Here is a 16,367-nt window from a genome sequence, read left to right on the forward strand (position 1 = left end):
GACAGGGGAGAGTGTCCCAACCCCCTGATCGGCCCTGCTCTGTGTGTGACAGGGGCAGTGCCCAACTCCCCTATCGGCCCTCCTCTGTGCATGACAGGGGGAGCTCCCCACCCCCTGATTTGCCCTGCTCTGTGTGTGACATGGTATGGAGCCCCAATGCCCCTGATGGGTCCTGCTCTGTGTGTGACGGGGGCAGCGCCCCAACCCCTGTTCGGCCCTGCTCTGTGCGTGACGGGGTGGCGCCACAACCTCCCCATCGACCCTGCCTTGAGTATGACAGGGGATGGTGCCCCAACTCCCCAATTGGCCCTACCCTGAGCGTGACTGAGGGTGGCATCGCAACCTCCCGATCTGCCCTGCTCTGTGCATGACAGGACGTGGCGCCCCAACTCCCCAATCGGCCCTGCTCTGAGCCCGACCAGGGGCTGCACCTAGGGATTGGGCCTGCCCTCTGCCACCAGGGAGCGGGCCTAAGCCAGCAGGGTGTTATCTCCCAAGGGGTCCCAGACTGTGAGAGGGCATAAGTGGGGCTGAGGGACACCTCCCCCCCCCCCCGCCAGTGCACAAATTTTTGTGCACCGGGCCCCTAGTATATATATAAAGAATGTAACAGTTTTAATGTTAAACTACATATTATATTGATGTACCTATTAGTCACATCAGAATTTTATGTCATTTATATAAAAACATGAATTTCTGATAAAATGGCATCTATCTATACAGTTAGCATATTTGTCATGTTCTCAAAAATATTTATAACACACTACAAGGCCATAATAGAGTTAACATATAGCACAAAGGTACATGCCCTCCTTTTAATTTTATTAAGCATTAAACACAATGTCAAAAGGTATAAATTCAACAAACAAAAAATGCATTATCCAAATGGTATTAAATTATAAAATACCAAATTTTCAGATTTTTTAAATGAATTATTAACAATTACCTTGATTTTAAAAATTACATGTAGAGAAAAAGTATTTGAGTGTACTGATATAATCTAAAATTATTATAGGTTTCTTTATAGTTAAAAATAAGCATTTTACTAGCAACATTTTTTTATTTCTCATATTCTTATGTTTTTACTTCAAAATACAATGTAAACAGATGAACCAAAGGTTAGAGGATATACCAACTAGAAATATAGAAACATTTAAAGTTCAAAATTCCTATTAACTTTTCAATGTCAGTTTTCAAATTTCACCTGATCACTGACTGCAGAGTTAGCTCTGAACTTACAATCCATATTAAATTTCAGATTTTTTACATTTTTATTATGTATATCAAGTAAAATGAAAGCACTGCCATCTATCTAGGCTTAGAATAGAAGATAGTTTATTACAAAAAAGATGTCAAGTAGATTATCAAAATAAAAAAAAATGCTTGACACAAAATAAAATATTGCTTAGACCTGCCTGTCAACATTTAAAAATATTACACATATTTTAGAAGAAAGCTCTTTGTACTTTTTAAAATGAAATTTCATTATTGTTAAAAAGTATATCTATATGTGTAGAAAAAAAATCTAGCCATTTTACTCCAGTTTGATTTCAGAATTTGGGCTAATTTTATTTGGTGATTTAAAAAATAGTTTATCCTTACTTTTTATATAAATTTCATTTCTTTATACATGTGCATTAAATTTATGCACATGCATATTTCTTTATTATGTCATTATTATAATAAATGATAACATGTAAGATTATTATAATCACTATCAATTACAATATCCTTCATTTGCATTGTGTATCCATTGGTGTTTTTTGATAAGAAACTAGAACTCAGCCAAGTACATGCATGATTTCATGGCAAAAAATGTATTTAGAAGCAATATAGATGACCACTTTATTAATATAAAAGATGATGATTACCCTAGCTGGTTTGGCTTAGTGGATAGAGCGTCGGCCTGTGGACTAAAGGATCCCTGGTTCAATTCCAGGAAAGGGTACATCTCTGGGTTGCAGGCTCCTCCCAGGCCTAGACTCTGATGGGAGCTCATGCAGGAGGCAACCAATCGATGTGTTTCTCTCATATGAATATTTCTCTCTGTCTTTCCCTCTCTCTTCCACTCTCTCTAAAAATCAATGGAAAAATATCCTTGGTGGGGAAAAGAAAGAAGGATGGAAGGAAGGAAGGAAGGAAGGAAGGAAGGAAGGAAGGAAGGAAGGAAGGAAGGACGGGAAAGGAAGGAAGAGCCCTAACTGGTTTGGCTGAGTGGATAGAGCGTTGGCCTGCGGACTGAAGGGTCCCAGGTTCGATTCTGGTCAAGGGCAAGTACCTTAGTTGCGGGCACATCCCCAGTAGGAGGTGTGCAGGAGGCAGCTGATCAATGTTTCTCTCTCATCGATGTTTCTAACTCTCTATCCCTCTCCCTTCCTCTCTGTAAAAAATCAATAAAATATTTTTAAGAAAAAAGAAAGGAAGGAAGGAAGGAAGGAAGGAAGGAAGGAAGGAAGGAAGGAAGGAAGGAAGGAAGGAAGAAAGAAAGAAAGAAAGAAAGAAAGAAAGAAAGAAAGAAAGAAAGAAAGAAAGGAAGAAAGAAAGAAAGAAAGAAAGAAGAAAGTGATGATGATTATCTTGATTCAATGATATAATGATGCAGTTCCTTTTGATTTGCAAACTTAGAAATTTATAATCTAAAAGTATGGGTTAAATGGAATTCTAGCATTATGGTAAGAATTTCTTCCTTCCAACCCTTGGTCAAATATAAGTTTTGTGTAATTCTTATTATAATTAAAGTATCCTAAATGTTTTTTCAAAACAAAATATTTATGGACTTTTATATTTTTTATTTTTAAAATGTGAACAAGATAATGCTTATTATTTTTAGCTATAAAGCCTTCTATATTTAGAATCCCAATGGATATCAGTACACTGAACCATTTTGCATATCAGTACACTGAAAATTAGTCTTTTCTCTATAATTTTTATACATGAAGATGATTTTTAATATCGGAATGTTAGGTATTATGTTAGGTATCGGAATGTTAGGTATACCCTTTAGATAATGCATATATTGTTTGTTGAATTTAATCCTTTGACATTGTATATAATGCTTAATAAAGTTTTTAAAAGAACATGCATCTTTATACTATGTGCAATCTCTATTATTGCATTGTGGTTTTGTTATAAATATTTGAGAGCATGATTAACACATGCCAAGTGTATTATAGATGCTTATGAATATAAAATATAGTCTTGTGTTTATCCTTTCCTCACTATTTCAACACAGCCTGTAGGTATAAAGTAAAACTTATTGTCATGTCATATAACACTAGCTTATGATTAGAGACTGTCTAATAAAACCTATCCTCATATTAAGATCACTATATTCCACAATCAGCACTTTCCTTACATTCATAATCTTGTATTTAATTCCCTCCTCCTTTCCTGAATATCCTCTCTACACTAGACTGTCTCAGGAAGCTCAAATATTTTCTTTTCTATACCACTTGTTCTTCACTTTTTTCCCAACTTAATTTTGTTATTTTTTTTCTGCTCCTGGAGCATTGTCTACATACTTCTCATATCAACTGACAATGTGTGCACATGTAAATATGTATATTTGTTTGTATGTATGACTAAATTGTTTATTTTGATCTTCGTTATAACCTGACAATCTCCAATTTGTATTTTGCCTCTGTTTTCCCAAACCCTTATAATGAACGGAATATAAAACAAGAAAATAAGAATATAAAAGTTTCAAAAGTGTTTATATAATGAAAAACTCTTTGTGTTATAATATGCTTTAAAAATTCTTAAAAATTAAAGAATTCATATAAAGACATGATGTAAACAACTTCAAGAAATCACACAGAATGCTACAGAACAATGCGCTATCTCCCATGCACGTGTAAAACAGGTGGACAATGACTTTAAATTAACTTATCGTTCTGCCACCCTATTTAATTGGTCTCAAAAGGAAGCCTTCATTAGTGGTTGAAACAGAAAGCATTTATGTAGGGCACACTGAGTATTTGACAATTAATCGCTTTGCATACAAGTGAGATCAGACTTTCTCCACTGAAAATCAACGTGCTCTCTCAAATCCATTACCGACTTCATTACATTATGAATGACACGTGGTATGGTAGAAGTTTTAGATTCTAGTATTCAAGAATAACACTCAATGATCACGCATTAGCAAAGCATTCCATTGGGATTCCAAACAATGAAGGTTGTATTATCTTAGCAAATATAGATACAAATTTTACAATCAACTACTTTAAAAATAGGTTTTCTTATTGTATCAGAGTTCTACCTGATATGAAAAAATTAAGGTGGTGTTTTTGTATATGATTTCAAATCCACTTCTTTATGACAAAAATGAAATTGTGTTTAAGTGTTAAAGTTGTTTTGATATAAATGCAAAGTAAGACTTCTCAAAATGTCATCATTTCATCTCTTATTCTTGGTAAGCACACAGCAGCTCAGCCATTGAAGGACATAGCTAGGGGCTTATCAATGAAAAACATCTCAAAAGCAACTATGGCAAGGGGACATTTGGATTATAAATACTGAGTTTGTTAGGACTTTTGGGTAGATTCAGTCTGAGCAAGGTGACTCTGCTGAGTTTTGGGGCATTAGCTCTGCCACAGTAAGCAACCTGCAGCGATCCTGCAAATGAAATCAGCTTGCCTATCAGCATTGGTGCTATCCTGCCCCAGCAAGGCACTCTATGGCAACAACGAAATTTTACTTTTTGCTCTGGCAGCTGGACGTCAGCTCTCAGTGGGCTAAGCTGTCACCCTAGGATCAACCAGTATTAAATTACACCTTAATCAAATTCAGACTTCAGTGTTTTTTTGTTTTGTTTTGTTTTTTAATCTCCCCTGGCCTAGAACAATAGTGTAATTAATCCTTCATTGTTTTGAAGAATGCTATTTTTTATTGGCTTATTAGGAGACATTATCCTGCATGCTATTATTGGCTTGTGAAATCATTATACTTTCTGCAGTGAATTTGATACCATTGCAATTAACCTAGTTATTAACAACAGGAAAGGAGCAAAGGGAAGGCCAACAATTATAGGCATGTCACGAGGGCAGCTTTGCCAGGAAGCTGCAGCTTTACTCTCCAGGAGCCACTGGTCTATCCCCCTGCAGATCACTGGGGAAAGGGACTAGGTAGGGGAGAGACAGACCCGTGCCCAGTGAAGTTGGGACTAGTAAAGGTCACTTCTGAGGGCAGAGGTCATTGGCCAGAATGGGTGTGGTCACTGCAAGCTCCAGAAGATTTGGATGCTTAATTCGCCAAACAAAGGAATTCACTCTCTTGGTTCCTTTCAGTTGACTCATTTCTTGGGGGGCACTCAAGCTCCTGCTGATGCATTCACCCACATGGCCCATGGCCTCGTGGACCCCAAAGTAGACTAATGGACTGCAACTAGCCTGATGCTGTGGACCAGGCCGCAATGTGGAAAGGAAACTCTGGATACTGGCTTTGCTTTTAGCTCTACTGAAACCACAATGAACACTTTCCCAGGACTGGATGAAGAGAAATGGGACTTAAGAAAGCCAGGAATGTAATTCCATGCATGTAAAAATCACTCATCCTCCCCCGAGAGCCTCAGAAAATTCTTTTTCTTGAGAAATCATACGGACTCCACCCCAGCACTCAGTGGGGGGAAGGGATACCCCAACTTCCCCAATAACAAATCTGTGTTAAATACTGGCAAAACGATCTCAATTTTTGAATATAATTTTGCTCCCTAAAACGGAAGAGGTGGAAAACATAATGCTTATAGGATTTACAAAAATCACTTGATTTTTGTAAATGAGCTTTGATTATGCTGAGCGAGAGCAGAACTTGTCACACCAAATATGTCCCTTTGACATATGGATTGTTTTAGGCTGATTATTTTTCAGAAACAGTAGCTATAGGAAAAGCTCTGAAAAGGGAGAAGTTACCCTTTGTAAGATAAATTTACATTCATAAGGGTCATCTCCATTTGTAAGGATGTTTCCCTCTCTGTACTAAGAAGATAAGGGTGACTAAATCTGGAAATTTGTAAACGGAGAAGGCAGGAACTTAAATCTGCCTAACAACCATACCCATGTTTACTTTGCTTGATAATATCCCAGAACTGCCTCCCCCTGTCCAGTATCTTGTGTTTTTAGCTGTTGCTTGCTGCTTTTTTATTACACACACACACACACACACACACTGATATCCAAGTTACTACCTAATGTGCTTTATATGCTTTTCAGTTCAAATAAAACAAACAGCTTTCACTAAAAATACAACCTCAAGCAAAAACCATAACAGAACAATTACATAATTGAATCTCACTAACAAATACAACAAGCACTTATTCACTCAAGCTCAAAGATTCTCTCTGTGCTTTACTATTGTAACTCACTTAAGTAAAAAGTATAGTCTCAATAGCACTGATTAAAATTCCGTACTTATCTATAAATCCAAATATGCATGTGTATGTAATTTTAAAATATTAATTAACTCTATCCAATTGCATCATTATAGCCTATCTAGTAATGGGGAAAATAATAGAGGACGTAGGTTTTTGAGAAAGAAGTTGTGGCTACAAAGTGTTCACTGTAAAGAAAAATAATGTCTCCCGAATGAATGTCCAGACATGTTATTCAATTTAACACTATGCACCAAAATGATGGCTAGAAGATTATATGCTATAAGGATTGGGAAGCTATAATTATTAATTTTATGTGTCAACTTAGCTGGGCTGCGTGCTCCAAAATCAGGTCCAATGTTATTCTGTATGTTTCTGTGAAGACACTTTTTGGATGAGATTAGCATTGAAATCAGTGAAGGTTAAGAAAGTAGATTATTCTCCCTGACTGGTTTGGCTCAGTGGATAGAGTATCAGCCTGCGGACTGAAGGTCCCAGGTTCGATTCCGGTCAAGGGCATGTACCTTGGTTGTGAGCGCATCCCCAGTGAGGGGTGTGCAGGAGGCAGCTGATCGATGTTTCTAACTCTCTATCCCTCTCCCTTCCTCTCTGTAAAAAATCAATAAAATATATTTTTTTAAAAAAGTAGATTATTCTCTATAGCATGGGTGGGATTCATTCAATCAGTGGAAGGAGTTACCTCCTCAGACTAAGAAGGATTTCTCCCAGAAGACTGCCTTTAAAATTGAATTGCATCTCTTCCCAGGCTCTCTGGACAGCTGACCCACCCTTAGATCATACATTTACCAAGTCCTCACAATCGAATGACCCAATTCTTTAAAACAAATTCTCCCTGTATCTATATAAGCATCCTCTTGGTTCTATTTCTCTAGAGCATCTTGACTATAACAAGCATTTAGGAGTAAATTGGTTGGTTATATGTGTAGACTGAGCTGCTAGAAAACTGTAGTAAAACTGTCTTCCAAGAAAGAGGCCAATATCTGAAATCACCTTAATACCTGCAGACTTCTTAGTGGTACCATTGCCAGGTCTGTCATTATTGCATCAGATTTTTGGTGAAATTTGACTAAATACATTATCTTCCAGCGTGGCTCATTAGGTTGGAGTGTTGTCTCATGCACTGAAGGTTTGAAAGTTTGATTCCCAGTCAAAGCACATACCCAGGTTTTGGTTCATTCTCAATCTTCAGTCTGGGAATATAAGGGAGGCAATGTTTCTCTCTCTCTCTCCCCTTCTCCTTTCCTCTCTCTCTCTAAAATTAATGAAAACATACCCTCGGGTATATATATATATATTTAATATGTGTAATTTTATATATAATATATATCATATGTGATATATAAAGAGATGTGGATACATGTATAGAAGCATATTAAATTCAAACACCTATAAAGTGCTAAGGTCAAACCAAAAAAGGTTAATAATCACTAAATTTTTTAAAAATAGTTTTTTGTTGATTTTTTTTTTTTTTTTTTTTTTTTTTTTTTTTAGAGAGAGGAAGGGAGAGGGAGAAAGGAGAGAAACATGGGTGAGAGAGAAACATTCATCAGTTGCCTCCTGCATGCCCCCTACTGGGAATCGAGCCTGCAACCTGGGTATGTGCCTAGATCAGGAATCCAACCAGCATCTTCTTGGTGCATAGGTTGATGCTCAACCACTGAGCCACACTGGACGGGCATAATCATTACATTTTATAGTTTCACTGTTGATTAAAAATACTTATAATTAATGATAATATCTAACATTTATTGATTGTTAATTGTGTACCAGGCCTTAAGCTATGCATTTTACACTCACATTTTTAGCAATGAAGACCACTCTTTGAGGTAAATACTATTGGTAATATATGTATTAGGAGACAGGCCAAGGGAGGAACATGATATTCCCTGGATTTGTGATACGTAACTGGACAGGAAGCAAACCCAGGTCTGGATTATTCCAGAGACTCAGAGCCAGCGCTGTCAACCCCTTGAATAATAGCCTAACTTGTTTAGAGTAAATGACTCCTTAATAATCATTTAGCATCACTAGTTCATTCAAATCCTCAGTTCACTTCAATAGATTTGGAAATATCCGACTACCATTTTTGATTTTCCATTGTGCCAGAATATTCATCTGTCAGATTTACTACTACTACATTCCTCAGACTTTGCATGTGATGGCATGTATGGTATCAGCATCCTGCATTTTCAAGGTTTTAAAATTTTAGCTCTTTCTTATAAAGAGCACACACACCCTGTCCTGTTTGATCTTTTATTTTGGATGAAACATAATCTGACATTATTTTACCAATGAATGATTTGAAAAAATGTACTGTAAGAAGGTTAAGGGCATAGTTTTGGAGCCAGAATGTCTGGCAACACATCTTAGCCACTCTACCATCCAGCTGTGTGAACTGGATCAAATCACTCAAATCTCTGGGTTTTAATTCCTCAGTGAATGAAAATAGAGATGGTAAAAGTGTCACCTTGGAGTGTTAGTGTGGTGTTTATATGAGTTCATATTTGTCAAACTCTTAGAGAAAGTGCCTGGCAGGTCATTAACATGATACAAGCATTTGGTAATAGTACTCATTTTTAATTTTATTTTATTTGTCTTTATTGATTAAGGTACTACATATGTGTCCTTATCCCTCCATTGCCTCCCACCTCCCCAACTCATGCCCTCACCCCCTGGTGTCTGTGTCCATTGGTTAGGCTTATATGCATGCATACAATTCCCTTGGTTGACCTCTCCCCTTCCCCCCACCCTCCCCTACCTTCCCTCTGAGGTTTGATGGTCTGATTGATGCTTCTCTGTCTCTGGATCTGTTTTTGTTCATCAGTTTATGTTGTTCATTATATTCCATAAATGAATATTACTCCGTTAATATATATATATATATATTGACTTCAGAGAGGAAGGGAGAGGGAAAGAGACTTAGAAATATCTATCCATATATCTATATCATTATAGATATAGATATAGATATAGCTAATAAGCAAAGTATCCCCTCAGAAGTTCAACCAGGACACCGGGAGTTTGATCTCTCACTATGATGTGCGCTGACCACCAGGGCGTAGCATGGAACATGGTGGGTGACCAGCGGTGGTGACTGGGCGCTGAGGGAGCTAGGGAAGGAGGAGATGGGGAGGTGGGGAGGCGAGGAACCTGATTGGCCCTGATTGCCAGCCAGGCCTAGGAACCCTACCTGTGCACAGATTTCGTGCACTGGGCCTCTAGTCAATGATAAGAGAAAAATCATTGATTGGCTGGCTCCGGTATGTCCCCTACTGGGGATTAAGCCTTCAACCGGGTGTGTGTCCTTGACAGGAATCAAACCTGGGACCTTTCAGTCTGCAGGCCAATGCTCTATCCACTCTGTCAAACCAGCTAGAACAATATTACTCACTTTAAGTAATAGTTTAACACATATATAACTAAGTGGATCTGTCTATTCTGAGATAAAATTGCAATCATTTTATATTTTTTAAGTAACATTTCTCTTATTATTGTTGTGGTGATTTTGCCTAAGTCATAAACTTTATCTTACTTCAATTCCGTCCAGTTGACAATGTTTGCTTAGTCAGCCTTGCAAGCCACTGCAGTTCCAAGCAGATCCATGATGCTGGCTAGCTCTGTAATGAAGGATCAGTGGTGGACAGCTTCCTGAGGTAGATGGAAGTTGTGTAACTGCAATATCACTTTGACAGAGGAGAGCACAATAGCCCTAACTGATGTTCTTTTAAGGCTGGGGAGCTTGCTCATACAGGTTCAGCTGAGGCATTTCAGAAGCAGTGCATGGTGCCCTGCAATCCAGATGACTCAATCCACATGCATTAATATGTTTTATTTTATTTTTAAATATATTTTTATTGTTGATAGTATTACAGATATCTCCCATTCCCCCCCGCCCCTAGTCTCTACCCACATACCCCTAGATCTTCCCTACCCTATTGTCTGTGTCCATGGGCTATGCATAAAAGTATGTAAGTTCTTTGGTTTATCTTTTCAAGGCTCTTAACAAGCTTTACAAATTCATAGAGAAAATTTTCTACTTATTAAACCTAGTCTTTTCAATGATTAGTTTGAAAGGGCTAGACAACCTCAGTACATAAAATGCTATATTGGATGTAATTTTCATTTATTTGAATTTGAATTCAAAGATATTAAGTTATGTGTCTTTTTTAAACAAATTTTTCTATTTCATTTGTATTATCATATTTTTCTGAGTAAAGGTGATCCAACAAGAGTAGTTTAAGAAATTTAACTTTATTTTTAGGTAAGTGGATCAAAAGAAACTACATTTAATATATACAGAGCAAATACATTTAAAAACATTATAACTCTCAGTAGAGTCCATATTTATAAGTTCAAACATATAAATGAACTAGGCTTTTATGTGGATTTTATATTAAATGGATATATTTTACTCTGTCAATAGCAGGAAATAGAATAACCCAACGTTTCCTAATCTTTCTCTTCTTCAAACTCACTTGAAGTACTTCTTTGAAATAGACTTATTGTGGAGATGTTGATTTTATATGCTTATTTGCCCAGGAAGCTGTTTTTAATAGGAACTACAGACAACTGTATGATCACCTAAAATTAGAAAAATTGATTTTAATAATTGATTAAGAGTATTTGGTTCCTTTTATATAAGAAGGGCACTAGATAGTACCAGAGTTCAAAAAATGACTTATACAGTCATTTGTGCTAAATATGGCAGATATGGTCCTTATATATGCATATAAACTAATAGGATTGAAATAAAATATAATTATAATGCAAAGCAGTCAATCATAACTGATTAATGTGTTGTACTAATCTGTAAATAATTTAGAGGAAACACTTCACTATCAATAAGTAAACGGATACAGAACTAAGGATGAAGCCTTAATTCAGATTTGAAGTATTTTGTTTTTTAATTCAGACTAATCAAATATCTGAGAAAAATGACAGGTGTGCATTCTATGTAGAGAATGACATCAATGATGGCAAGGAGGTGAAGAACAATGTATCTTTGGATGACAGCAGGTACATCTCATTAAAGCAGTTTTCTTATTATCCAGAATAGGACAAAAGAAAAGAGAGTCTTGGGGTATTTTCGTACATTGCTTAAACATTAATTGCTTATGACATGCAAATTACAAAGAATAACAAGAAGCAACTAATGGAAATAAAAAGGATCGATCCTCCAAGAACTTATAGTTTTGTGTGGAGACAAGCAATTAAACTTCAAAGTGATTTCTACATCGGGAGGTAAAACAGAGGATCCTATGGGAGAACATAAAGAATCACCTTCTAAAGAAAGGAGTGCTCTGGGGTTGGTGAGGCAGGGTTTAGGAACAGCTTCCCTATGGAGCTGCATGTAAGCGGGGAGCTGAGGTGATAACTCAAAATAGCATGTGCATGTAAGTGTATGTGTATGTGTGCTATGTGCATATACATACACATCTGATACTGGATGGGGGTTTCTAGGAAGAAGATGCTCAACCCAATTCAGCATACACAGATGTGTGATGATGACATGACGATATTTATGTTTCAAAACCTGTCAATCAATCAATTAAAGAATGGAGTAAAAGTATCAAATCTAGAGAGAAAAAAAATAAAAAGAAAGAAATGAAATGAAGCAGGAAGAACACTGAAGTAATTTAAGAAAATTTGTTCAACAATTGTTTGCTGAATGGCAATTATTTCCAAGGTATTTTTGTAGGAACAGAAGTATAGACAAGATTGTTGCTACCTGCTGCCTATTGAAGGGCAAATACTGAGACTAAAAGATAAACAATTAAAAATGAATAAGAGAAATGCAGATGGTAGCAAGTGTTACAGATAAGATATACTGTATAGTAACTGGGAGTAAGTACCATCAATAACCAAGAACACGCCTCAGTAGAAATGGCTGATGAGCTGATTAACTGGGAGAGGTCAGCCAGGGCAAGATCCAGGAGAATGGTTCCCCCAGCAGTGGGGGAAAGCCTTGCGTCAGAACACCTCAGTGTGTCCAAGTAGTAACAAGAAAGGGTCGGTATAAGTGAAGGGAAGAGTGTAAGAGAAGGTAGGAAGTTAAGCATAATAATTGTGACGATAACAAAGGTAATTATACTGGAAATGAACAAAAATAAATCCACTAATGATATATAAAGAAGGACATATCAATCAGACTGAATCAACTAACTTGATACAGAGAATGAAGTAGAGGTATTTCTTGCAGTGCAGGCCTGTATATAAAGAACTGAATTGTCACCACAAAATTAACGCATTGAAGCCCTAACCCCAGTGTGATGGTATTTGAAGATCTAGCCTTAGGGAGGTCATAAGGTTTCGATTAGGTCCTGAGTGTAGGGTCCTCATGATGGAATTAGCGTCCTTATAAGAAAATAACAGAATCTTTATTTCTCCCTCTCTAGCTCTCTTTCTCCCTCTGTCTCTTGCTCTTTCCCCTTCAATTTCCCTCATGATGGGAGCAGACAGCTACTAGATGATCATCTGCAAGCCAGAAATACTCCTCACCAAGTTGACCCTGCTGGCACTCTGATCTTGGACTTCAAGTTTCCGGACTTGTAAGAAACACATTTCTTTTTCTTTTCCTTTTTTAACTGCTCAGTCTGTGGTATTTTGTGATAGCAGCCTGAGCAGACTAAGATATGGATTATTTCAGCTTCCTATATCCACAGGGAAAAAAACATTATTTTGCTTTATTTAGAAACATATTTGGCTGTTAATAAATTCAGGGTTGACAGTATCTTTCTTTCAATGTTTTAAATATGCCAACCTCTCCTTGCCTGTATTTTTTGACAAAGGTTTTTCGTTATTCTTGTCTTTGCTCTTCTATAACTAATGTATTATCTTTCTCTTTTTTTTTTTTTTTTTTTTTTAAATATATTTTATTGATTTTTTACAGAGAGGAAGGGAGAGAGATAGAGAGTTAGAAACATCGATGAGAGAGAAACATCGATCAGCTGCCTCCTGCACATCTCCCACTGGGGATATGCCCGCAACCCAGGTACATGCCCTTGACCGGAATCGAACCTGGGACCTTTCAGTCCGCAGGCCGACGCTCTATCCACTGAGCCAAACCGGTTTTGGCTATCTTTCTCTTTTTTAAGAGCTGTTTTTTAATTAATGTTTATTTTAGGTAATTTGATTGTGATGTGGCTTTGCAGAGCTTTTGTTAGGTGTATCCTTATTTGGGTCCATAGAATTTATAGGCCTGTGAGGTGCTAATTCTTATCAAATGGTAAAAAAAAATAAAAATCATACACTAAATTTTTTCAACTTAGGCTCCCTTCTCTTCTTCTCCTGGGTCTCCAATCATAATTTAGACATCTTGATAATATCTCACAGATCACTGATTTCTCTATTTTATATTCTCTCCTTAATTTTGGATAGCTTTTGTTATTATATCTTCAAGTTCATGGATCTTTTATCCCTGTATTGTCTATTCTCTATGACTTGCATCCAGTGACGTTTTTATTTCAGTTACTGCAGTTTTAATCACTCCATGTTTCCTTTGAGTTTTTATTTTTGAATTTTTCTCCGTATCATGTTCATTTTTAAAATGTTATTATAAAGTCATTTTCTACTAGTTTTATCACCTTTATCACTGCTAAGTCTGATCTAATGACTTTACAAGTATGCAGGTCATAATTTCCTCTTGCTTGCATGCCTGGCCATTTTGGATTAGGTGCTGGCACTTTTATAGTGTTGAGTGCTGGGTTTCATTGTGATATTTTATTTTATTTTATTTTTTATATATTTTATTGATTTTTTTACAGAGAGGAATGGAGAGGGAACTATGAGAGAGAAACTTCGATCAGCCGCCTCCTACATACCCCCCACTGGGAATGTGCCCGCAACATGGTACATGCCCTTGACCGGAATCGAACCTGGGACCCTTCAGTCCACAGGCTGATGCTCTATCCACTGAGCCAAACCAGTCAGGGCACGTTGTGCTATTTTAAATAATGATGCTTTTTATAAGTGATATGCAATTAAGTTACTTTGAATCAATTTAGTCATTTTAAGTCTTAGTTTTTTAAAATTAACAAACTATATTTTGTGGCAGTTTTGGATTCATAATTTTTATTAGATATATTACAATATAGAGTAATTGAACATAGAGAGCAATAATCCAATTTATAGTGGACAAACAAAAGAAACATTTCTCCCTACAAAAAATTAAGTTGGCCCTAAAATACTGAGCCCTAGCTCTTCCATTGCCATTTACTATCAATGAAATTTATCTTAAAGATAAATAAAATAGAATTAAGACTAATACCTTGAACCTCCAAAAGTTGTTGATATAGATTGTAAATTCAAATAATCAGAAATCTAGTTCTAAGTTACCATAACTGGAAAGAAAATAAACAATGCATACTTGCAATGTTTTTCTTTTAATCACTGTGAAATTTTAGGATTTATTCCTACTGCAACTTTTTCCCAACATTTATTTTGTAAGTAATCAATGTGTTGTGTAATAAGATAAATCAATAAGTAAATAAATATGTTAAATGTGTCTTTAGAGTTTTATATATTTCAATTATTAAAAATGCTCTGCAAAACAGAATTAGATGACTTTAAGAAGAATACATTTTTAGAAAGAATATCAAAGTTGTTAAAGATTAAATCATTGATGATTTAACTTAGAACTGTGAGTTTTATCTATACTTAAACATGTTATAAAAACATTTTTAAGGCAACTATGTATGTCATGCATACCTATGATTTAGGTAAAAATATAATCTGAAAGAAAATATTAAAAATCAATATCTATTTATTATGCGACACACTTTAAAAAATTCTATTCAATTATATTATATTATATTATATTATATTATATTATATTATATTATATTATATTTCTTACTTTTTAATATGGGATTATCACTCACTAAATTGCCTTCATGAACCCATAAAAGATCATGACCTGCATTATGAAAAATATTGCTTTATGCAATTTTCTGAAAGTGGATATGCCAATGCAACTCAATTTTCAGTCACTGTCATTGGTGAACAGATGTAGTAATTACTAAGTATTATATAGCACTTATTAAATTCTAGGCATACTTTTAAGAAATCTGATAGATGAGTTCTTACAACAAATTCTATGAGTAAGGTATTTTCTAGAGCTATGAGTTATATAGAACATTTCCAGATTCAGAGACATTCTCTTATTCACTACCTTTCAGAGCTTCTTAAATATATATTTTTTCTTTTTTTAATGATTTATATATTTTTGATACAGCAAAAGATATATTTTAAAAAGAAGAGAAACATATATTCTTTATCAGTTTGTTTGGTATGTAGTTAGAACATCAAGCAGACTGATGCAGTTGAATACTAACAATGCTTCAAGGAGTGATTGTATTTTATTTAGAACCCAAGTGAACATAAAAATTACAGTTTTATAAAGTGATAACTTGCATTAATGGTTTAAAGGAAGCATGGAAGATTGATTTCATGGGCACTTACCTGGCAACCAGATGTCATGTATCCGTATCTGAAATGCCTAAAATTATGATCACACTGAGTTATGTCAGCAGTCTTGTCATCAGATAAGTGAACATTCTGAGCAGAGTTTTTAAAAGTCAAGATTTCAGAATTGCTACTGCAGTTATATTCTTTGCTCATCCAAATAACTATTGTTTTTTCAAAAAGAATGAGAAAGTAATGTTTGAGGTTTGCTATGAGCTTTTTAAACATAAATAAGCACTTTTTATATATATTTTCTTTATCTGGAATGTTGTTTGGCTACTCTAGAACTGTCACTGAAAGAGAGATATTCCTCTATGCCAACTGATGCATCTTCCTAGGCATTCTGGAAACTACCTCCCCAGTCGCATTTCAATTTTTCAGTTCCCAAGAATGTCTGAGACACTCTATAGGTAATCACCTTCAACTGTAATATTGAAAAGATGGGTGAGTGGGTAAAGAGAAACTCTAGATGATTCAGCAATAAAATAACATTTTTAAGGTACTAGACAACTCACAT

Source organism: Myotis myotis, unplaced genomic scaffold (assembly GCF_014108235.1).
Source record: "Myotis myotis isolate mMyoMyo1 unplaced genomic scaffold, mMyoMyo1.p scaffold_m19_p_2, whole genome shotgun sequence".
Taxonomy (NCBI): Eukaryota; Metazoa; Chordata; class Mammalia; order Chiroptera; family Vespertilionidae; genus Myotis; species Myotis myotis.